Source organism: Bidens hawaiensis, unplaced genomic scaffold, assembly GCF_021521415.1.
Source record: "Bidens hawaiensis isolate Kalapana, Puna unplaced genomic scaffold, B.hawaiensis_p1.1 tig00002306_1, whole genome shotgun sequence".
Classification (NCBI taxonomy): domain Eukaryota; kingdom Viridiplantae; phylum Streptophyta; class Magnoliopsida; order Asterales; family Asteraceae; genus Bidens; species Bidens hawaiensis.
In genome coordinates, this window is record NW_027491123.1 from 2846853 (window position 1) to 2873216 (window position 26364).

The 26364-nt window shown below is 39.9% G+C and overlaps 1 pseudogene; it reads left to right on the forward strand.

Moving 5' to 3' along the window:
- The window catches only part of LOC143615252 (ethylene-responsive transcription factor ERF070-like), a 28159-nt pseudogene extending 18694 nt beyond the window's left edge, over positions 1 to 9465 (forward strand).
- The last annotated feature ends 16899 nt before the right edge of the window (positions 9466 to 26364 follow it).

Here is a 26364-nt window from a genome sequence, read left to right on the forward strand (position 1 = left end):
CCCAACAAGCGTCATTTGGAACATGTAACACCACGTAGGTTCCGTCCAATTGCTGACGGTTGCCCCCGCTATGAATCTGTTCAAATGATCGTCTGGATCAGATATACCATCATAAGTGCCGATGTTGGACATCTGTTTGGCACATTTTGGGGCGATTGCTTCCGCAATGTCCCTTGCAAATTTGGACGTTCCTGCATTTGCCACAGTTGGTCTGAATGTTTTGGAGAAGTCACGTGGATTTCCACCTGTGTTTTTTGGTTTGAAGGCTTCCCCAAAACGCCTTCTCGGTTGGGAGTCTGTTTCCTTACGCTTCCCTTTTGCCCTATGGCGAGGGTTCGCGTCGGTGTCGGATTCCTCCGAGTCATCGTCCAAGTATTCTTCGAATTCGTCAGCCTGTTGGACGGAACGCAAGCGTTCGTCCAACTCAGCTTGGAATTCCTTCTGACGTGCCTCCGCCCATGCCTTAACTTCATCGAGTGTTTGGCGGGGGAGTCTTGTTCGTTTCTCTAACTGGGTATCGGTGAATCCCAGTGAGCGATTATTTACTGCACTTGCCCCAGCTTGGGTAACTGGGGTAGTGTTCGTAAAATTTACTTCACTTGCCCCGGCTTGGGTAACCGGGGTAGTGTTTGTAAAGACTGTGTAGTCGCCGGTATTCCCTCCAGTAGCTGGGGTTGTTACTGGGGTTTCTTTAACCATCTTTCCAGAAGTTTGAAAAAACTGAAAAGAAATGAAGTTCTAGCTTTATGCACGGATGGCGCCAATGAAGAAACACTAACCGGACCCCGGGCAGATTACGGGTAACCTGGGGGTTAGATAGATGTTTCCCACGAGGGGTTAGACCTGGCAAAGATGGTTCTTCTGATAACCTGCAAAACAGACACCGTGAGCTTGTCACTGAGAAGGGGGGGGGGGGGTTCCTCCTTGTGACCACCCTCCGGCGTGAGAATCAGACTAGATTGCTCTTTAAATATAAATGTATATTAAGAGATTGCTAGAGAAGATATCAGGTATAATATGATAATGTGATGTGATAAGATGATCATACCATTTGGGGTATTTATAGCCGAAGGTAGGTTTCCAAGGAGGTGTGGCCGGCTGCAATAGTATTCCTGTTCTACCAACTGTGGCCTACGCACGTGCCCTGCTGGTAGTTGGTGGGTAGGCAGCGGCTGACAGTGACCAGGCCTGCTGTGTACTATTCCTTTTTCACCAACTGCCGGCTATGCACGTGGTATGACAGGAGTTGGTGAGTAGGCAGCGGCTAATAGTGACACAGTACAGGAGCATGCTGCTCGCCATACTGTGTCAATAAGCTGTCGTATCTTTAGTCAGATCTTTTGCCCATACCTCGTCAGGTACAGTATAAAAGATCTTCCTGTATCGTACGGACTGGCTTTTGGGCGGGAGTATTCCCCCTCCGGCCTTTGTGCGGGATTGTTCCCGGCTTTGCTCATTCATTCAGGTGACACTGAGTGATTGAGAGCTAAGTGCCTTGTGCGTGTAGCCATGCTGCGCGGGTGGCCTTCCCTGATGGCTTGTATCCGCAGCTGCGGGAACTGGCAGAGTACTTCACCATTGGGAGGCATTTCCTGCGGGAACAGCTTGCGTACTGCGCGTAAGGACGTCACGTCTCTGAGCATGGTGGGTCCTGCGGCTCCAGTTGGTTTCTGCGCAGACGTCCCTCTTCAAGGTGTGTCTTGCGGGTCCAACTGGGCTCTGCTGGGACCTACCTCTTCAATAACTCATAATAATACAGACCACCTTACATTGACCCGTAGTTCATAGGTGATTCTAACCTTGTCTTGTATTTTTTAGAATTTTCTTTTCAAGTTGCGTGATGACAACTCACAGTTAAAAGGCTACAGATTTTGGTCTATCAGATTTTATAAGACCAGGTTAGTGTAAATGTATAATATATGGTAAATATAACTAAAGATTTGCGAGGTACAAAAATAGCACAAAATCTTAATCACTGTTAACTAAAATTGATGGGAGTTATATTTTCAACATATTTAATTAGTCATATGGATGTACTTAGGCCTGTAAACGAACCAAACATTCAGTGGGAAGCTCGTTTATTTAGTAAACGAACAAACACGAACAAAAACTTTTGTTCATTTAATTAAGCGAACGAACATGAACACATGTTTCGTTCGTGAACATTCGTTCATATATGTTCTTTTATGCTCATTATTTACATTCGTTTATGTTTGTTCATGTACATGTGAACCACTAATTTAGATGTGTTTATAGATTATTGGATACTTAAACATTGATGACAACTTGCAGTTAAAAGGCTACAGATTTTGGTCTATCAGACTTCATAAGACCATGTTAGTGTAAATGTATAATATACGGTAAATACAAATAAAGTTTGCGGAGTACAAAAATAGCACCAAGTCTTAATCATTGTTTAGTAAAACTGACGGGAGTTATATTTTCAACATATTTAATTCGGTTGATGTTGTTTCGATTCGTTCTGGTGCCACATTAGTATGTTCATTTCATCACTCACAATCCTTTGACTTACAATCTACGTCCATTTAGGTATGAAGTACTTTGGCTATTTTTAAATCTATAATATTCTTTTAACTAAAGAATGCTTAAAAATGGCTACTAAATTATTTGACTTAGAAATTGTGAACTAGATTGAAACCAATTCGACTAGCTAAAGTACAATGTTGTAACGAACCTTGAAATGATAACATGCAATTAACAAAGTAATATTAGGGGGTGACTAAACGATGCTCATCGATTTTTTTTTTTCTTTTTCATTTGGCCCGGTGCAAACAAAACATAACCTAATTACCAATATAAACCAAATTGTATACAATGTCCATGTCCAATAGATATTAATCAACAAGTTGGTTTCCTGTAAATAATCATAGTTTATTTTTGTGCTCAATATATTTTTGTATGTTTCTCACATGTTCTTTTATAATATTTACAGTATGGGGTATGCAATTAGTTTTCAAGATATAGCGTAAGAAACATCGAAATTATGTAAAATTTCTTTCTAGAAGCCAGTTCCTGAATTATTTATTACTTTGTTGAATTCAAACATCGAATCAGAAGCTAGCACGATTTTGTTAATCTGTGAGGCTCTACCTTCCTCTTATTAATCTTTGAGTAACTATGTTGTTCATTATACAATTAGCCTAATTGGGTATTTTGTACAGGTAGATAGGAACGAAGAAGATCAGCCCGCCCACAAACGGCGACGTTCTTCCATTGTTGTGAAGGTTAAAGAAACAAAAACCATGTGTTTTATCTGTTTGAAAACCTATTTTGGGTGTTTAATTAATAGTATGTGATATTTGTTTAAAAATGTTTGTGAGTAGGGGAAATTGCTGAAGATGATGTGGCTGCTTTGTAGAGTGATGATGACAAGAAATCTTCGACTGTGAATGTAACTGGATGTCAAATCTTTCAAAGTTGGCTATCCATACTTTGTAGGTACTACTGTGCTATCATCTTAAATCTATTTTATGGTCACACCCACACCCAAAAGATGCCTTTGCGAAAAGATGTTTATTCTCCTCTCACAGGTTTAAATAAATAAGTTTAGAGCTGAATGTTGATTGTATAAATTTACTATATCTTTGAAGCAGCGAAATTTTGATGAGTTACTGTACATGTAAAAAGTAATATTAACCAAAATAATAATGTTTTTTCTGTATATAAAAGGAGGCTATAACTTATGTACTTGCATATAATATCATTAAAGAGAACAACACTTTTTGAAAAAAAATAAAATAAAATAAAATGGCTTGGCAATTAAAAACTCATGAATATTAAAACTCGACAAACCCGAACCTGGAAAACCCGACGGGTTGTGGATGAGTTTATTTTCTTTGTTTAAACCCCCCATTGGGTTGATCGTTTAACAACCCAGGCTAGGGGGATTCCCTTATGCTGCGTGTAAGATTAAAGCCATGAAACATATTCTTTAATTCAATTAACAATAAGATACTTAAGTGGGTTCTTAACAGGGTTTGATGAAGATGAGCTTGCAAAAACCTGTCAAAATATTGTTGAAGGTTTAGATGCTTCAATAACACGAATAGCAAACTTGTTATCAACATTGATGTTATATTTTTTTTTACTTTTTTGTACACTATTTTATTCATCTAATGTTATAAAAGTTTTAAATTTGATATCTTTAAACGGTAGAACTTGGTATTGGAGGTTTCAGTATGGGTGTTGTGCATTTTACTCTGCAGCTTGTTTTGCTCAAGGAACCCATACGGTCATACCCGGTTTATGATTACTTGTATATGGTTTGGTTAATTAAACCTGAATTTGACTTATGACAAAATTAACCTATTTGAGCTATTTGACACTTTCTAAATATTTATTTCTCAGCTCAATACTCATCTGTAAAAATTTTAAAGTTTTTTCTGTGACTTCAATTCAAAAGGTACATATTTGTAAACTATTTTTTGTTAAGTTCTTTTTTGGCTATTTTTGTATACATATAAACTTTTATAATTATTTTAATATTGTATTATAAAGTGTGACACATGCGTTGAAAACATTTTGCTCATATTTTACACCCACCATATAATAAGAGTAGACAAAACTATACATAAAATCGAAACACCACCAACCATATAATAAGCTCGCACTTTCTTATAAAGTGTTTAATGAGGTTTGTGCTATAATGAATAGAAGACATTAATAGTGGAGAAATAAATAGCAGCTAAGGAAGTCTCAAACTGTTCTAATTTCAAAACAGAATGAATCAGAGAGTGAAATATGTTTTGGTTTTTAAGCGTTGCTCACCTTTTAGATAAATTAGTTATAAAGAGATTCATTATGTTACTTGCTATTATTAATTTTTTAATTATCGACTCTTTTCTTCTTTAAGGATGTGAAAACAAAGTTATTTACTTTTCTTTTACCCTATAAACGGATTGGGTAAAACCAAACTTTCCAAACATCAAATTTTGGTTGAAAATTGCCTCACATCTTACTTATGTGGACCAAGTTTTGGCATCATATTGATTCCCTTCCATCAAGATATATATCGGACCATGCAAAGAGTAACCAAAATTAATGCAACATGTGATTGAGCTCTTTTGCACCGTATGTGAGTCCCCTCTGCAACTCGCAACTAACGTTGGCACCAGTATATCACAATGTGATTGACTAAACTGATAACGTCTTGCAAATTGTCTTGTGTTGACCTTAAACACTTCTCACTCTCTTTGTCTCATTTTTCGTGTTTTTACCAAACCTCCACTAAGATCTCTTGCATTGACCTAGAGCGAACTACGTTACAGTCATGAACAGTACCGGTGTCATCGAATTTCTATAACATCTCCACCCCAAACCAGATCATACCGACTGAATACGTATTGTGTCCCCGCCGCAACGCGAGGTCACACCTACTAGTATATATATATATATATTTCTTTTTCCTTCCTTTTCTTATTCTTTTAAACTTTAGAAATGAAAATACGATAAAGGAAATGTGGTTAATAAATTTATTTATAACTTATCATTAGGTTGTATCGCTTACCTCTCGTTCAAGGTTTCCCTCATCTGGACATTGCTAATCGTTGAATCGAACCAACCTGGTTCACTCCTTTAACTCACTTTATTCCTCAACTACACATTTCACCAAGTGAGTTTAGATACCCTCTTTTTTCATCTTTTATATTTTGGGATAGCATGTATACCTTATCAACTTTACTCATGTTTTATTTCTTCATTTATTGAAAACACAATTCAATTTATGTCTATGTGTGATTATTACATGCTTTATGATTATGCTATGTGCTTAAGTGTTTATTTTATATTTGGTGGTTGGTATCTCATCCTCATCTATTCTCATCTAGTATGATCATACACTTACCCAAGTACATTGATTTTATATCAATAGGAACGGGTCCACATCTATTTAGTTGATTACATTTTCATAAGTGTTAGAATGCTCACCATTTACATATGAATTGTGATTTACCTATATATATATACACACACACACACACACAACTAAAACTTATGTATTCTCACCAACATTCGTGTTGACAAACTCTATTTTTATACATGTTACAAGTTCAAGTATTTGATATATTCAAGATCGAAGATAGTTAGTCGACCTTAGGATATTTATTCAAATTACGAGTTATGATGTATTTACTTATTGAATTTGTGTACTTGTTTAATGTTAATGAAGTTAAATAATTATTGTCGCTTTAATTAGTGTCTTTTGAGCTACTGTCCAATCAATACGTTACGCCCCGTCATATTCCGCCTTTGGTCGGGGTGTGACAGGTTTATCGTTAAACCGGTTTAAAAGCCCACCTGACTTTTTATGTTTCAGGCCCTTTCTTTTATATATGTTACTTATTTCATGTAATTTTTATATATTATGATTAAAGGTAACTAAAATTCCTTATTTATTATTGTAGGAAATGAAAGTACTTATACTCTTGTTGATGATGATGGTGATGGAAGTGAATTTCATCTTTTGGGCGATCATGAATTCGATTAATACAACGCTCTGATGGAATAAATCTTTTGCGTGCCTTTATTAAAAAAAACTTTGTTTAAGTCAAGTGCTTTTGTATTATTTTTTAAATATGAATTAACTTTTAAATGATATTTTATTATGGAATTATGTATGTTTTTTTTGAGTTAAAGTTGTATTTATATTATAAGGTAACATATAACCCAGTTGAACCTCCCAGTACAACCCGGTTTACGGTTGTATCATTTTTTAGTTCAATCCGGTATGAATAAAATATCGATTTTTAAAGGCATAGGATCCTCCTACACCACCTAGGATCTTCATACACCAATTTTTTTTCTATACGGCTCGTATTGGACTATACGGTCGTATAGCACCTGAATCGTGTCAGTTTGTGTCGGATCTAGTCGTTCATTTGTTTGTAGTGCCTCGTATAGCCCTATATAGTCGTATAGACAATTTTTTGAAAATTTTAAATATTAATACGTTAATATGGCGGTATAGACCTATAGGGGCCGTATAGACAATTTTTTGGACACAATTTTAAATATTAATACGTTAATATCTTACATTTAATGTATTATAAGTACATAACATACTCGACTAAACTATTTGTAGTTGTACCCCGAGAAAAATTATATTATGTTACATTTTATAATAGTCTACATAATAACCAATTAATGATTAAGCAAACAAGAAAATATTTGGCCAAAACATACTGATAAACATTTTCTGCAAAAGTTTTCTATACGGTCGTATAGCCCTATACAACCATATAGGTTTTATGGTGTGTCAGATGGCAATACGAGCCATTTAATACCTATACGGCTTGTATAGGTCTATACGGTCGTATAGGTTGAAAAAAACTATTTTTTGTCCCCCTGTCAGTAATGTGTAACCTATACAACCGTATAAGCCTATACAAACCATATAAAAATATGGGGGGTGGTGTAGAAGGATCACATCCCTTTTTAAAACATTGGCTTTAACTATGTGGCTCCCTAATTACAAAGAGGGTTTATGGATTCCATTATCACACATGGTCTAAGTGGTTGCTTTGAGCATAACCTTAAACATGGTAGCTTACAGTTGAAATCCTGTGTACAAAAACCTCTCTTCTTTGTCCAAAAACCCTCTACTTTCTTCACTCCTACTAGTTCGAAAAACCACATAAGTTTTATTAGTTAGTTTCCGGTTATAAGCAGTGACACTGTATGCACTACAAATTATGAATCCGGTCAAGCGTAGTGTCCACAAAACTAGCGTTACCATACTTAACTGCTCAAATTCTAATGTTACCCTGAAGAAACACTAAGTGACCCGGGGCAGATTACGGATAATCTGGGGGTTAAGTAATGTTTCCCACGAGGATGAGGTCCAGCAGAGAAGGTTGTTCTTCAGGTGACCTGCAAAACAGACACCGTAAGCTCGTCACTGAGAAGGGGGGGTTCCTCCTTGTGACCACCTTCCGGCGTGAGAATCAGACTAGATTGCTCTGAATATAAGTATATATTAAGAGATTGCTAGATAAGATAACGAGATATCAGATGATCCTTACCATTCCAAGGTGTTGGAGTATTTATAGCCGAAGGTAGGTTTCCTAGAAGGTACAGCCGGCTGAATAGTATTCATGTTCTACCAACAGTGGGCTACGCTCAAGCCATGCTGGTTGGTGGATAGGCTGCGGCCTACAGTGACAAGGTCGGCTGTATACTGTTCCTTTACTGCCGGCTATGCACTGTTCCACCAACTGTAGGCTGCGCACGTCCCACAGTAAGGGTTGGTGAATAGGCAGCGGCTAATAGTGACAAACAGTACTAGAGGGTGCTCCTCCTCGTACTGTTGTCGGTGAGCTGTCACCCTGTGATTGGTTCATGGGCGTCTCTGGTCAGATCGTCTGTTCTGCCCATACCTTGGTAGGTATAGTACAAAAGATCTTCCAGAAGCATACGGACTGGCTCATTTGGGCGGGAGTATTCCCGCCTTGCTCATTCCTTCATGTGACTACTGAAGTAGCTAGTGCCTTGTGCGTGTAGCCTTGCTGTCAGTGCGGGTAGCCTTCCCTGATGGCTTGTATCCGCAACTGCGGGAACAAGCGGGGTACTTCACCATTGGGAGGCTTTCCCTGCGGGTACAGCCGGCGTACTGCGCGTAAGGTTTTCTCTGAGCATGGTGGGTCCTGCGGAAGCAGTTGGTCGTTGCGCAGACGTCCCTGTTCAAGGTGAGTCTTGCGGGTCCAACTGGGCTCTGCTGGGACCTACCTCTTCATACCCCTAGAATCATTAGGATATCAATGACTGACGCCTACGCTACCGATTCCTCCGGCGATAAAGATTCCGACGTCTTTTTCCGGCAAAGAGTTAGAAAATATGTGAACGAAGTTAAAATTGAAAATAATAATAGCAGGAAACGGAATAAAACGGCCGTTACGGTGGAAAGTTAGTTCCGGCAAGAAGTTTCGCGGCGTGCGGCGGCGGCCGTGGGGCAAATGGGCGGCGGAGATTAGAGATCCGGCGCGCCGAGTAAGGTTATGGCTTGGTACTTTTAGTACGGCTGAAGAAGCTGCAAAGGTGTACGACCACGCGGCTGTTCGGCTTCGTGGCCCCCACGCGCGCACTAATTTTACTATTTCCTCCGGTGGCAACGAATTAAACGGTTGTCCAACCGACGAGTTGGCAGCTGAGTCGACTCGGCAAAGGTTTTTAAACAATGAAGGTGTGCCGGACATGTTTACTGATTTACAGCCGGTGGACGTGGATGATTATTTATCCACTTCAGATTTATTTGACTTTTCAAAGTTTGACACGTGTAATTTTAAAGGATCCGTCCCGTCTGACGTGTTTTTTTGAGTCTGGAAATGATTTTGATATCGGGTCTTTAACTTGGCCCGGTGGCGACTGTTTTCATGAATATGGGGGATATATTCGGGTCAGATTCGCTAGTTGTGATATAATCGGGTTTCATGGTGTGATTGTGATTGTGATTGTTATGAATGTAATATTGTTAGGTTAATATTAAGGGTCCGTTTGGTTGATTTTGTTATAATTATTGCCACTGTGTTTGGATTTTTGTTCTTGTAGAAACTTTAATTTGGAAGCATAAAATCGAATTGCACGGTCTTGTCTCTCCTCGTTAGATAACTCGTTAAAAGGGTTATGAAGGTTTGTCTCGAGAATCACATACATAGTTAGCTCATGTACCCTGTTGAAAGGGTTAAGAGGCCCCTTGTCTCGAGGGTCACATTTGATAATCAAGTTACGCATAGTAATTTGAAGTACAGAATAAAGATATGTTTGGGAACGCATATTTTATTATTATTATTATTATTATTATTATTGTGTGTGTGTTAAATGATCATTTTTACACTTTCAAAGCTAGTGTAACACCCACAAAATTTTGATCCAAATTTGACAAAATTTAAAAGTGAAGGACCAAAAATATTCATAAGATAAGTAATGGGAAAAATAAAGTAAAGAAATGAATGCATGTTTATGTTAAGGAAAATAAGTATGGAAACTCCATCCCACATGGAAAGTAGGAAAGAAATGAAAACACTTTATAAGAAAGGAGTTTTCCATGGTAATGTTCTTATGTGGCTAACCACTCTCACTAGTCCTAGCAGAGGGTGCGAAGCACCAGACGCGCACTCGCATGGGCAATGGGCGCTTTGATGGCGCACTTTGCACGCTCGCATCGCCGCATAAGGCCGCTTTAATATTTTTGAACTGTGGAAAATAGACCAAGAAGTGACATGATAGTAAAGTTCAAGGCCTAAAAATAAAAATTTTGATTTCCAGACCCATCGCGCTACGCGATGGGCATACAGATTAGATCATCGCGCTACGCGATGTAGTTTCCCATGAGTTTAGAAAAAGGGGTGTCGCGCTACGCGATGGTCCAAAAGGAATGGGGTATTGCGCTACGTGATGACCCGGTTAAGTAACCGAGTCAACACGTGGCAACCTCTTATGGATTGCGGCATCGCACTACGCGATGGCCGGGGGGAAAACCCCGTCGCGCTATGTGATTGTGGTCAAAACTTTGCCTATAAAAGGGGGCTACGGGTTTGAAGCATTCTCATCCCATTTTCACACTCACTTTCACACACACAACCTTGGGAGACGTGCCCGACTCGTGTGAGGTTCCGTGGTTCTGATTTCTTGTAATTCGTGCAAGAACTGAAGTTTTAACGACCCATAAATGTGTTAAGCGAGTTCGAATCAAGGTTCTGACGGTTTAAGCTTCAGTACGTGATAAGTAAATAGAAGTGCTGTCCACGCAAAGCTTAGGCCAATAAAATACCCGCATAAGGTAGGGGTTCTACTTAAGTTATTATTTTATTATTATTTTATATGGCTTAGACCTTAATCAGGAATATAGTCTATACCTTGATCAGATAAGTAATTGTAATAAGCTTTCATAAGATAAGATAATGGATAAAATATTATTTTTTATTATTGTGTAAATATATTTCTTATGAAAGAAGAAATTAGATATATATATATATACGTTTCTTCACGATGAAGAAACGTAGTATACATATGTGTTTTCTAAAAGAAAAGAACATCAAGGTAAAGGTTATGTAAATAGGCTAAAGGTCTAAAGCTAGATTTGTAGATCTAGTTATTTATGAAATATTATTCTCGTACTATAGGTCCGAGATAAAGCAATTATCAGTGAGACACATTGATTATAAGGTGAATACGTCCAACCTTTTATGAATGATTTATGACGTGAATACGTCTATGTACTGTCTTAAAGATATTTATTTACTATGGAGGGTTATCCATAGATAAAGAGTCAGAAAAGATTTTATATGAGGATTGGTTCAAATCCTCTATGTTTATGAAATGTTTGCTCTTATAAACTATGGACTGTTATCCATATGTAAAGAGTTATAAAAGTATTTGCATGAGGGTTGATTCAAAATCCTCTAAAAACGTTTTGATACAAGGTAGTACTAAACACTCAGGCTAAAATACATATGTCTGGATCCATTCATATATGATTTGTAGTGGGCCACTACAAACATACTGACCATGAGGCAAGTGACTGTCTCTAGGGCGAGTGAAGTCCGATTATGTGGTCTATTGGTATTTTTAGTTCCGATGAGATGGGATGAGGCCCACTGAGTCGTTGAACACTATTGGTGTTGTATCATAATGAAGGTGATTTTGTATATGATTATATTATGATGAATTATGAAAATCTTTTTATTGAGTCAGCATTATTCACCAGCACATAGCTGACGTATTTTTCCTCACATTTCAGGGAAACGGTAAAGATAGAACAGACAAGCAAGCCAGATTAGAAGATTGGGGACATAGTCATTAGAGGTGATCTGATGGCTCATATGTTTTAATTAAAATATTGTGAAGAATCATATTTTAAAATGGCAGGTATTCGAAATATCAAAACGGGTATTAAATTCCCGAGATTTCATTATAATAATATTTTATGACTTCCGCTAAAAGAATGTAACTCTGATATATTTGCAAAACATGTACCAACTATTGGTCATACGCCTAGGTCCTAGGCTGGGGTGTGACAGTTAGTGCGCACATATAACTGTGGAGTTATTCTCTCATTCACTAGTATTAAGCTCAAAACGTGTTGATGATTTAAGAGGCGAGACATTCTTTATGAACCAAGAATCTTTCACGTCCACGGCCGATGTGTTATTTGTATAGGATGTTAGAGTAAATCATCAAAGTGTCTTACAAAATCTTAAGGATATAAAACATTAACGATTTGATGATGATTAAAAGTAGTATTTAATCATCATCCCATTAATTACATTTATTTAACTTTCAAAACATTAGGATCATGGACTTTGTGGGGAGGGTTAGTGTTTTTTCATATCTGTTTGCTCTTGTATTTGTAGACACAGTACTTTACATCATGCATTATCAGTACTTTTGTATGTTTTTCTGGTCTGATTCTCTTAAGCTACTTGTTGCATGTGTTATTTTCCATTTTGTTATCCTTTTCTAGTTTATATACTATATTGCGTAGTAAAACAAAAATGGAGCTTAGGATCTCTACGGAAGCAACCTTTCTATCACCCTGTAATAGATGTAAGGTTTGTCATCATCAAACGTTCATACCCTCCTCATACTTTACTCATAAATCATAACTCTAAGCTTTGCTTGAGTGGGGTTATATGACTATTGTTTGTTTGTTTGTTTAGCTTTCTTTCAAAACATGTGACATACAAAAGGAGAAGGGGAAAATATATCAGGGTTTGAACGTACTACAAGTAGTAGTCAACAGTCAACAACAGCTCTGAGTATGTGAATCAGTGAACACACTTTTAATTATTGTATGGCTACTTTTTTAATGGGCTGATACAGATAAATGGGCCAACAAAATTATTTTGACCCTACTCAAAACAGAGATATGGGGCAAATAGTAGATCTTTGTTTTTGTTCTTTATACAGATATTCTTCTTTTAAGTCAAGAATGGACCATTGAATCATGCAATTTCCAAATTATCTATCAAAACCATCTAGAATGAAATACAACTCAAGTAACCAGTTAAAAATAAAATGCCGCAGCCACTTACAACTTGAAACACATATGTCGATTTCACTTGACAAAATATTTCATCGCGTCTCAAAATATGTGACATGTCGTTTGTAATTCATCATCACTAACAGAACAAAAGTGATTTAAATAATTACCAGACTAGCGTTGTAGCTGTAAATAAAGCGTCACGTCCATCATTGATGATGTTCAAGTGAGGTTAAGAGGAGTGTCGTTGGTGTGGATGATGTATGTGAGCACCAAGGCCAGTAACATCAGCAAATATGCTATACCCTGGTCAATTGATGTCCCTGAATCAACAGTCAAAACATGTGTGAATTCTATATATATTGCCTAGCCACTTTTGCGCACAATTAGACTAACAACCAATAACACATTGTCACGTACTCACACGCCTTAGTGGGTGCAAAATAAGCCCTAGTTATGACATTGATATAGTGACGCATTTTGGTTGGATATGATCCTTTGTAACGACCAAAATGATAAGTTAAAAAGAATTAATGCCTATTTGAGTAATATGTTCCGTCAAAATGATTAGTCGTGTGATTTTAACTAGAGTACAAATTAAACAAAGAAAAACACGATAAAACCATAAGAAATCAACCAAGAAAATTTCTTGATTCCTATATCATATTTTTTGTTACAAGTATACACTTTAGTTACGTTATTTGTATTTTATACCGTAACAAATGTTTTGTGGAGTCGCGAACTCATTAGAGAGCAGCCTCTCCATCAGATCCTACATTATAAGTGAGATATTACTCGACACGTTTGTTTGTTTGCGAAAATAAGACGTGCTTGAGGTGTATTTATCTATAATCTTGCGTTTAGATATAAATTATGAGGAAGAACATGAATTGTAATACATTCGATTATCGCAATACGATCAATATTAATGAGATCAACGAATAATACACGATGAAAATTACGACAAAAACTGACCGTCGCTGGTATGAGCGGGAGCCGGAGCGAAAGGCTGAGCATGAACGGCGGTAGGCAATGTGATGACGAAAACGAGAGCAAATGCCGAAAGTAGAACCTTGGATGACGTCATTATCAGCTTATGTTTATCTCCGATGATGTCAATCGGAGAGCAATCTCCGACTATGTGGGATCAGGTGCACTTTGCCTTTTGTTTCTTATAGTTTCACTATATATTTTTAAAATTTTATAGATAATTCACTAATGTTATTATAAGCGCTATGTAACAAAATAACATTATTTATTTCGGATGTTATAAGCATTAAAATGTATACACGAATTGAGATAAATTAAACACAAATGGAGTTCGATGGTCATTGGAAAAGGCAAACCTTTAAAATATAAGGGTTATGAGTAGGGATGAGCAAATCGGGATCGGAACTACGTCTTTGAAAAATTCAGGATCGGTACTATTCGGTACCGAGCTCATCCCTAGTTGGGAGGTCAATTAAATTTAGGTTTGTTGGATGACAGAAATTCGTGTTAAAAAAGAAAGAGATAAATTACACAAGTGTTTGGTATAAACTATTAATTTACCCGCACATAGCACAGCGGAATTAGTTGGTAAAACCTGGGCGTTATAGTCAGTAAAACCCAAGCGTTGAAACCTAGCATTGGTAAAACTCGGCTGTTGGTAAAGCCCTAGTGTTATGACAGCAAGTCAGCGAATTCAGTTGGTATCGATTGTGTTCATCACGGTATAAACAATGTTGGCTAAACCCGAGCATTAAAACCCAAAATATAAATTCCTCAAATTAACTTATAAAAAAGCTAAAACGACATTTTTTCGGTCGTTAAAGCCCGGGCGTTGGTAAAATCCAAACGTTGTCGTTCCCAGGCATTGAGATAGTGAGTTGACGCAAATTAGGTTGGTTTTGGTCACATTCGTTACGGTTTTGAAACTATAACAAAATAAACACAAAAAAAATATATAAACTGAGGTGGACAAATGGGGTGGCCTCGATCGATGAAACTTAGGCTTGGTAAAATCGAGCGTTGAGGCAGTGAGTTTACGCGACTTCGATCGGTTTACGTTACCAAAAAAATATAAAAATTGAGGTGGACCAATGGAGTGTGTCTCAGTCGGTGAAACTCAGGCGTTTTTATAACCCGAGCGTTGAGGCGGTGACTCTACGTGACTTCGGTCTTTCCGTTACATTCGTTTAAGTAACAGAACTAAATAAAAAATAATAATAAAAATTCAGTGTGGCCCAATAAAAGACCGCCACTTGGCCCAATATCATAATTGCGACACCAAACTTCTCATTTAGGGGGTGGTTGGGTGAGCCTTAACTTTTGTTTAGTTGCTTATTTGATTTTTGAAAAGCAAAAGGTGTTTAGCAAAACCCCCTCTAAAAGTTTCGAAATGAAACTTTTCAAAAGTGTTTTTGCTTTTCCAAAACCAAATTAGCAAGTTTAAAAAGCTCACACAAACACCCCCTTAGTATATATAGCTATTCGTTACAGTCATACAACTAAAAAAAATTAGCGTGGCCCAAAAAAACTATCACTTGGCCCAATAGCATGCTTACGACACCAAGCTTGTCCGTTAGTATGTATAGATAATAAGTTGGGACAATAATGACATGGTTAAACATGTGTGTATGTGTCACAGCCCCCGACCCCGATACCCCGGGAGGGGAGCCGTGAACGTTGAGTGGTGGTATCGGTGTTTATTAAAATAATTTGCAGCGGAATATTTCATCAGAACCGTAGTTAGGAAAAATAATCAGAGTTACAAAAACACCATAATTCTTATTTCATAAACTGGGATTAAACTCATTTTTATACAAACATAGGTTTTATAGGGATAAGCCCTAATTTACAAAACACGTTTCTTTATTTTTGTGACAAGCCACTTATTTAAGCTGGAAGCCCGCAGGCATTATTCCTTTGTCTCTAACAAGTCACTTGAAACATGTTTAAAAATATTTGATCAGCAGGAAATACTGGTGAGCACATTCATTTATAAATGACACATTTTACAGTTACAACATTCAGATGTTTTTACATCTGCCTACTTACAAATTACCAAAAGGTACTTGTCACTCGACCGTATCTGTGACTGTGGTCATATTACTCATTGGCTAACACTTGTCCAATAAGTAACGTGTAATAGCCCAGTAGGCAAGCCTTGTATACAAAACCCCACAATACCAGTAGTAACAATCCCGTAAGTCTACAGAGACTTAATCAGTGTAATATAGTTTAAATCCTTTGAAAATATATTTGAAAATATTTGGACTATCTGTCATGAGTTTAGTGGGTTAGAAAAGCATCATGACAGTATTGAAAATCAATTGTCTCACACAAATGTGAGTTGTGCAAAAACTCGAATGTCTCACCTTGCAAGTTTATATTTAACAAGCCTTCTGATGTTAAGCACCTAGATTAAGCACAATGTAGTATATCTATATTAGTATAAACTCATAATCATAACGATAATCACGAGACGTGAAACTTTACACGATGACACAGTGACTTACCTTGTTAAGGTAGAGCTTTTGGATTCGTGTATAAGTTCCTTTCGATCGGAGAGGCACCGTGACAACTACTCAAGTATAATATCAACCTTATATATAAGAAAACAAGAGAGAATTTATGATTTTGGACTAGTTTGTGAAGTCCATAATTCATCCTTATTTATACTTGAAATTGGGCATCTTCGCGTCGCGCAAAGAAACTTTCGCGTCGCGCGAAGTAGATGTAGGGTTGCCGAGTCAGCCCTAGCTATGCCACGTGGCACGACACGTGTCAGGCAACGTGTCACCGTTGCGTGACTTCCACGTCGCGTCGCGCAAAGGACAAAAGACTTTTTGGATAACTATTACAACTTAACGTAGCGCGAAGAATCTTAAGCTTACTCCTTCGCGTCGCGCAAAGGAACAAAAATACTAGGCAGCCCTTAAGCGGCTCGCGGCGATGCGAGCGTGCGAAGTGTAACATCCGCATTTCTGAAAGTAATAAATAACAGAGAGTTTATTATTAATCGTGAGTCGTTAGTTTATTACTTGTAACAGAGAGTTTATACAAGTAATGCCTCCATATCTTTAGGGCAAACACCACAGCTCCGAGTTCCAAATCATGAGTCGTGTAGTTCTTCTCGTGAATCCGTAGTTGTCGAGAGGCATAGGCTATAACCTTCTCGAGTTGCATCAGCACACAACCGAGACCTTGTATAGATGCGTCACAGTGTACCTCAAAATTTTCCGTTCCCTCGGGGAGGGCTAAAATAGGGGCGCTACAAAGCTTGGTTTTCAACAGTTGAAAAGCGGATTCTTGCGCGTCACCCCAGTTGTACTTAGTGCCTTTTGTGAGTCAAAGCAGTGAGGGGTTGAGCAATCTTTGAAAATCCCTCGATGAAACGCCGGTAGTAGCCGGCCAGTCCTAGGAATTGCCGCACCTCAGTCGGAGTCTTAGGTGCTTCCCAGTTTTTGATGGCCTCTACCTTACCGGGATCGACATGGATACCATTCTCGTTGATCACATGTCCTAAAAAGTGAACCTCGCGAAGCCAAAATTCACATTTCGAGAGTTTAGCATACAGTTGTTCCTTCTTCAATAGTTCCAAAATTACCCTTAAGTGATATCTTCGTGGTCAGTCTCGTTCTTGGAGTAGACGAGAATATCATCGATGAAAACAATCACGAACTTGTCGAGGTACGCCTTGCATACTCGATTCATGAGATCCATAAATACGGCTGGCGCGTTGGTTAGGCCAAAAGGCATAACCGAAAACTCGTAGTGACCATACCGTATTCTGAAAGCCGTCTTTGAGATATCTTCTTCGCGCACTCTCAGCTGGTGGTAACCGGATCGTAGATCAATCTTCGAGTAGTAACTCGATCCTTGAAGCTGGTCAAACAAATCATCAATTCGGGGTAAAGGATAACGGTTCTTGACCGTCACCTTGTTCAACTCCCGGTAGTCGATGCACATTCGGAAAGTCCCGTCTTTCTTTCGGACAAACAAGACAGGGGCTCCCCATGGCGATGAGCTAGGTCGGATAAAACCCTTATCCAACAAATCTTGCAACTGAGTGGACAACTCCTGAAGTTCCGCCGGTGCGAGCCGATACGGGGCTCGTGCTATGGGTGCTGCACCGGGTGTCAACTCGATTTGGAATTCGACTTGACGAATAGGAGGGAGTCCAGGTAAATCCTCCGGGAAAACTTCCGGGAAGTCTCGCACAACCGGTATGTCTTCAATTCGTTTCTCCTCCGCGGGTTTCTCAACAATCTGCGCCAAAATTGCCGGATGACCCTTTCGTAAATACTTCTGTGCCTTCATAAGGGTAATGATGCTGGTGGTCATGCCGCTTCTCTCGCCTCGGACCGAAATGATCTCGCCAGAAGGGGTGGTAATATGGACTATCTTATCATGGCATATAATCTCCGCTCGGTTCTCTGATAACCAGTCCATGCCGACAACGACATCGAAACTACTAAGCGTAAAAGGAATAAGGTCGATGTCAAAGACATGACCTGACAGTTTCAACTTACACCCCGCAAGTATATGAGTTGTTATTACAGTTTTACCGTTAGCTAATTCAACAGGAAACTTAGCGTCTAACGGGGTTGGAGTAAGGTTTAAAAGTTGGCTAAAGGCCTTTGACACAAAACTCCTATCAGCTCCAGTGTCAAACAAAACAGAAGCAAAACAATCGTTTACAGGGAACTTACCAGACACCACATGCGGATCTCTGCGGGCTTGACCTGATCCAATCACAAACGCTCTTCCTTTGCCATTTCCTCCACCATTACTGCCACTTCCATTGCCCCCATTGTTGTCATTATGTTTCAGCTTGGGGCAATCCTTCCGGAAATGACCTTCCTGTCCACATTCAAAACATCCCTTAGTCGTCATCGGTGGCTTAGGAGCACCCTTCGCCGCAAGGTCTCCTCTACATTCCTTCGCTTGATGACCTATCTTTCCGCATCTTTGACACTTGACACGGTCACATTGACCAACATGATGAAAGTTGCACCTGTTGCACTTTGGATATTTCCCAACATATCCGCTCGAAACCTGCCCGCTACCGTTGTTGTTGTTGTTGTGATTCTGAGTGTTGAAACTCCGAGTAAATTCGGGCTTACGGTAGTGGTGTTGCGGTGGGAGGTTTGAGGATGAAGATCTGGTGTTGTCAAATTTTCTCTTCCCGCTGTTCGGGTTGCTGTTGTTGTTACTGTTGCTGACGTGGTCATTACTCGGGTTGTCACGGGCTTTAACAGTCGAACCCCTCGGTGGTAACGCACCCTGGGTCACAGCCTGATCCGTCAGTTTGTGAGCCAAACGGATCGCTTGTTGGATCGTGGCTGGTCTGGAAGACGTCACCATGCCCTGAATCTGTGGTGCTAACCCATCAATGTACATTTCAATCCTCTTACTCGGCGGATCTACCATCCGTGGACACATCACCGCTAACTCGTGAGAACGGGTAGTGTAGGCTTCGATTTCCGAACCCACCATCTTCAATGACCAAAATTCCGACTCCAACTTTGAAATCTCCTCCCTCGGACAATACTTTTCTCGCATCAAGTCTTTGAACTCCTCTCAGTTCATAGCGTTAGCTAGTTCCAATCCAAGAATTTGCACATTTGCACATCGTCTGAGGACACCTCTGAGTGTGCCTCCTCCTCAGCCGGTTCTTCTTCAGGCTCCTCCTCGGGATCTTCCTCGGGGTCCTCCTCAGGTTCCTCTTCAGGATCTTCTTCAGGATCTGCCTCAGGCTCGGCCTCAGGCTCTGCCTCGGGTTCGGCTGCGTTCTGAGCAAGTTGCATTTGTAGGTCATCGCAACGCTCGAGTGCTATCTCGGTTCGGGTCCTTGCTTCTTGGAGTTGCTCTTGCAAGTCTATCATCTCGGCTTGCATCTTCATCATAACCTTCGTTTGTTGCTCACTAGTCTCTTGCATTTCTTTCATTGCCGCTGCCATGCGGGCAATCTCCTCCTGAGTCTCGGTTCCGTCTTTAAACAGTCTGGAAACATTTTCTCTCGTGTAGCGCATGTAGCCCACATCACGCTCCAAACAAGAAACGACAGCTGCGAGAACTCGCTCCACAGGTTCGGTTATGGGTGGTAGGGTGTTGGGATAAGCAGGGTGGTTCGGGTGAGGTAACGGGGGAACTTGTTCGCGATAGACCATACGTCTGATCATGTTAGGGTACCAATCCCAGCTAACGTCGTTTTCGTAAATGCCTCCGGATAGGCGGTACCTCTTTGGTGCGGGTGTTTCGAGTTCCGGGACTACTCGGGGTGGCAATGCGGTAGGTAATTGCGGTTCCTTCCCGTGAGCATGAGTCATCAGATCGGACGATGATGAGGATGGCGTCAACATCTCTACAGGTATGCCGTGTATGCGCGCATATGAGTGAAAGAGGTAAAGAGAGAAGACAACAAAGACTACACAAACCTATGCAGTGCGTATCATTATAACTAATGGGTCGTCGCGGTTATAGTCTAGTATGCATGCAGCTTCTAGTTCGCTATAACCAATGGCTCTGATACCAATCTGTCACACCCTCAAAATCCACTAACGGAGTTTTACCGTCAGAGGGTGTGAACTGGCAGGATCGGAATCATTAGTTATAACCAAACCAAAGAAAAACGTTTAAATGAAAGTAAGTGCGGAAGCGTAAACCATATAAATAAAGATGATTCAAACAATGCATGTTCCTAGACCGCGCGCCCGCCTCGGCTACCTGAGAATAACATACTAAAAGGGTCAACACGAGGTTGGTGAGTTCACAAGTTATATAAAAATAAATCGTTTAGCGTTTGCGTTCAGCGTTTTACGTTAAGTGTCTTGCGTAACCACGTTACGGCGTTTAAGCGTTTTGCGTAACCACGTTACGGCGTTTAAGCGTTTTGCGTAACCTCGTTACGGCGTTTAAGCGTTTTGCGTAACCTCGTTACGGCGTTTCAGTGTTGCGTAACCCCGTTACGACGTTTAAGTGTTGCGTAACCCCGTTACGACGTTTAAGTGTTGTATTACCAGATAGTGTTATGTCAAATTATATATCGATAGGTAGCTAATCTATACAACAAGTATCGCTAAGTGGTTCGCGACCGAAGCTGACTGTTTATCAAGTGCCCGTCACCAGGTCCTCCAGACCATGGTAAGTGTTAGCCAAAATTTACACCCACTCAACCTCCAGTTGAGCTTAGCGTCGGGTGGGGTTTGTCAAACCCAGTAGTACTACCCAAAAGTGACTCGCTATTCCAAATATTAACCGGTCCGATGTGTGGGACTTCAAATGTTACGTATGCCGCTTAGCCTTTACAAGTGATATATAATTTATAACAAAATCTTTCATATGCGTTTATCTCAGAAAATATGTTTATCGGAGTATGTTATCTCCCCCAAGTGAAAAACGTTTGAAAACAGTTTAAGAGTGGGGTAAGTGAACTCACGGTTTGCGAAGAATATCCGATCTAGATCACCGAGTGATGCGCGTCGTAGAAAACTCTCTAGCGTTCTAAAATAACAAAGAGATTTTCTAAGTATCGGAATGTTTAACGAGTCTCTAGACTCGGCACATAATACCTATGCACGTAACATGTTTCGTGTTTCGTTTGTGAATCGTGTGTGACTTAAACAAGTAAAATTGTGATACGATACATGAGTGAGCAATTACTTTCGTGTCACGTACTAATAACATACTTTACTAGCAATTATCCCCGTAAGGGCATTTTGGTCAACAAACGAAATTAACTAACCATTATTCCCCATAAGGGCAATTTGGTCAATTCATGGCAATCAATTAGCAACTATTCCCCGCAAGGGTATTTTGGTCAAAACATAACAAATATACAAAAACTATCATATTTCATGCATTTTTACACAACTCAGCAGTTAGTTTCATTATGACAGAATTTCTACTTGAAAGATTGTACTATTTCACCGATCATAACGTCTCAATTAATTCACCAAAAATCACCACAGAAGCATACATATCTTAGGTTTCCAGAACATATTTTATCTTATTTTTATTCCACATATTTTTCTTATAATGACCAAAACATTACAGCAAACTCATATCAGTCAGATTCATGCGCAACAGAATGTTATTTGCAATTCCCGTTAAAGGAAAAATCCAATAAATGCAAGACCACTTGGGTTAGGTTCCTAACTCAATAAGTCAACTTCCAGAAGTGGAACCAACCCAATTGGCCTCGTAGATCATGAGATATAATATTTACAAAACAACCTAACAGCAGGTCTAACAACTCAGCTTTGCACCACGTTTTTGTAAAATCATAAAAGTTAACTTTCACACGTCCAAAAATTACAAATTTATATTCTTTAGAAACTAGACTCAACCTAGTTTACTGTAGTATCAATTATCTCATTCATTTACCAATTTTACATCCCGTTACAGTCATTCAATCATCAACAACACAATCTGTCCAGAAACTGTTTTCATCCAAACTCAACAATTTAACTATCTATAGATCACAAATCATTCATAGAACATTCTAGACATCATAACTCCTATCAATCATACCATACATACATAGTTAGGGTTTTACTTGATATCAAACTCAAAGACAACAATAATCATGCAACAATATCAAATCTAGTTATCAATCATCATCAATTAAATCAAGAATCACATGAATATCATAATACCAAGAAATCAGCCATAAAGGTTTACAATTAACCCAATAAAACTAACAATTAAACATAGAGGATACATAGAATAGTTGTGTATACCTTCCTAGCACCTTAATCTTCAATCAAACTTGAAAGATCTTGATTGTGTGTGTGTGTATATTAATCGATCTCAAGGAAATAAAGGGAGGGGATGGCTGCCGATTTTTGTAGGGGAATAGGTAGGAGGTTAGGGTTTAGGTTTACCATGTATTTATAAAGGAATATGTTACACTTTGGCCCCTCAACTCCTAAGTATTACTTTTTCTAGAACATTCTATCATAACTTGCACATTAAGTTAACATTAAGTATTACTTTTTCTAGAACATTCTATCATAACTTGCACATTAAATTAACATGACAATAATATTATCACATAACACATAATCCTAACACATAATTATCACATAATTAGTGTTTTAGTGTTTTTCGTTTATTCATCAATCGTTTGCGTTTCGGTGCAAATCCCGAAAGACTACTACACATGTAGTAAGTGTTAAGCGTCATTTAAACCCTAGTTTAAATGTAATGAGGTTTGCGTTTAGATTCAATAATCTAAAGTTTGAATTGACGGAGTTGCGTTAACGGAGTTAACCTGAAATTGACGATTGTCACATTATTCCCATGTTAAAGAATTTTCGTCCCGAAAATTTGAGTCAATTCGTGATGAGTGTCTGAAAAAGTAAGAAAAATTTTCAGTTTGTCATATCATCCCCTAGTAGAAAGAAATTTCGTCCCGAAATTTAATTCATACCTCCGGTGATTTCTGACGGTTTGCCGGGTTTCGCGGTTTTCTATGTTTGGTCAGCCCTTCAAAAAGGTGAGGATACTTTTTCATCATTTGATTCTCGCGTTCCCACGTGAACTCCGGTCCACGTCTCGAGTTCCAATGAACTTTAACAATTGGAATTTTGCTGTGCTTGAGCGTTTTGGTTCCCAATCCAAAACCTCAACTGGTTCTTCAACGAAGCGTAACTGTTCATCAACTTGTAGTTCCTCCAAAGGGACTACTTGAGTTTCATCGGATAGGCATGTGAAAAACATTGTGTACACTACTGAGTTCTGCTGGTAAGTCCTGTCGGTACGCCACTGGACCAACGCGTTCCGTTATCCGATAAGGACCAACATATCGTGGGTTGAGTTTGTTTCGCTTTCCAAAGCGAACCACACCTTTCCAAGGTGAGACTTTGAGTAACACTCGATCGTTTACTTGAAATTCGAGAGGTTTTCGGCGCTTGTCAGCGTAACTCATTTGGCGATCACGTGCTGCTGCCATGCGGTTTCGGATTTGAACAATCTTTTCCGAAGTTTCGAGTACCAGTTCTGGACCAGTGATTTGGCTGTCACCCACCTCTGCCCAGCAGAGCGGTGATCGACACTTCCGTCCGTCTAGTGCTTCAAACGGTGCTGCGTTAATACTTGCGTGGTAGCTGTTATTATACGAAAACTCTACCAAAGGTAAGTGGGGTTCCCAACTTTTTCCGAAATCCAACACGCATGCACGCAACATGTCCTCTAGGGTCTGAATAGTCCGTTCACTTTGCCCATCCGTTTGAGGATGGTATGCTGTACTCATATCGAGACGGGTGCCCAGTGCGCTTTGCAGCGACTTCCAAAAGTGCGAGGTGAAACGAGAATCTCGATCGGAAATGATCGAGACAGGCACTCCGTGTCTAGACACCACTTCTTTCATATATACGCGAGTCAGTCTTTCCATTTTGTCCGTTTCCTTAATTGCTAGGAAGTGTGCCGATTTAGTCAACCGGTCAACGATCACCCAGATGGTATCGCATCCCGTCGGTGTCTTAGGCAAACCCGTAATAAAGTTCATTGAGATGTGCTCCCATTTCCACATTGGGAGTTCCGGTTGTTGCAGTAGACCAGATGGTTTCTGGTATTCTATCTTGACTCTGGCACAAGTCAAGCATTTGCTCACGTAGGTGGCAATGTCGGCTTTCATGTTCGGCCACCAGTAAAGTGCCTTTAAATCATGATACATTTTATCTGAGCCAGGGTGGATAGAATATCGGGACTTATGAGCTTCGTCCATCACTAGAGTTCTCAACTCTCCGTATCGTGGAACCCAAATTTGGTTCTCAAAATATCGGACCCCGTCCGATTTGGTTTCAAGTTGTTTGTCCATGCCCCGCATGAGTTCTGATGGAAGATTATCATCTTTCAAAGCTTCAAGTTGTGCATCGTGAATCTGGTCGGGTAAGCTAGCATGAATTGTGAGTTGCAATGCTCGTACTCGTCTGGGTTTATCGGTTTCTTTTCTACTGAGTGCGTCGGCCACTACATTGGCCTTGCCAGGGTGGTACTTGATGGCACAATCATAATCCTTAAGCAACTCGACCCAACGACGCTGTCGCATGTTCAGCTCCCTTTGATCGAAGATATGCTGGAGACTCTTGTGGTCGGTGTATATGGTAAACTTGGTACCGTACAAGTAATGCCTCCATATCTTTAGGGCAAACACCACAGCTCCGAGTTCCAAATCATGAGTCGTGTAGTTCTTCTCGTGAATCCGTAGTTGTCGAGAGGCATAGGCTATAACCTTCTCGAGTTGCATCAGCACACAACCGAGACCTTGTATAGATGCGTCACAGTGTACCTCAAAATTTTCCGTTCCCTCGGGGAGGGCTAAAATAGGGGCGCTACAAAGCTTGGTTTTCAACAGTTGAAAAGCGGATTCTTGCGCGTCACCCCAGTTGTACTTAGTGCCTTTTGTGAGTCAAAGCAGTGAGGGGTTGAGCAATCTTTGAAAATCCCTCGATGAAACGCCGGTAGTAGCCGGCCAGTCCTAGGAATTGCCGCACCTCAGTCGGAGTCTTAGGTGCTTCCCAGTTTTTGATGGCCTCTACCTTACCGGGATCGACATGGATACCATTCTCGTTGATCACATGTCCTAAAAAGTGAACCTCGCGAAGCCAAAATTCACATTTCGAGAGTTTAGCATACAGTTGTTCCTTCTTCAATAGTTCCAAAATTACCCTTAAGTGATATCTTCGTGGTCAGTCTCGTTCTTGGAGTAGACGAGAATATCATCGATGAAAACAATCACGAACTTGTCGAGGTACGCCTTGCATACTCGATTCATGAGATCCATAAATACGGCTGGCGCGTTGGTTAGGCCAAAAGGCATAACCGAAAACTCGTAGTGACCATACCGTATTCTGAAAGCCGTCTTTGAGATATCTTCTTCGCGCACTCTCAGCTGGTGGTAACCGGATCGTAGATCAATCTTCGAGTAGTAACTCGATCCTTGAAGCTGGTCAAACAAATCATCAATTCGGGGTAAAGGATAACGGTTCTTGACCGTCACCTTGTTCAACTCCCGGTAGTCGATGCACATTCGGAAAGTCCCGTCTTTCTTTCGGACAAACAAGACAGGGGCTCCCCATGGCGATGAGCTAGGTCGGATAAAACCCTTATCCAACAAATCTTGCAACTGAGTGGACAACTCCTGAAGTTCCGCCGGTGCGAGCCGATACGGGGCTCGTGCTATGGGTGCTGCACCGGGTGTCAACTCGATTTGGAATTCGACTTGACGAATAGGAGGGAGTCCAGGTAAATCCTCCGGGAAAACTTCCGGGAAGTCTCGCACAACCGGTATGTCTTCAATTCGTTTCTCCTCCGCGGGTTTCTCAACAATCTGCGCCAAAATTGCCGGATGACCCTTTCGTAAATACTTCTGTGCCTTC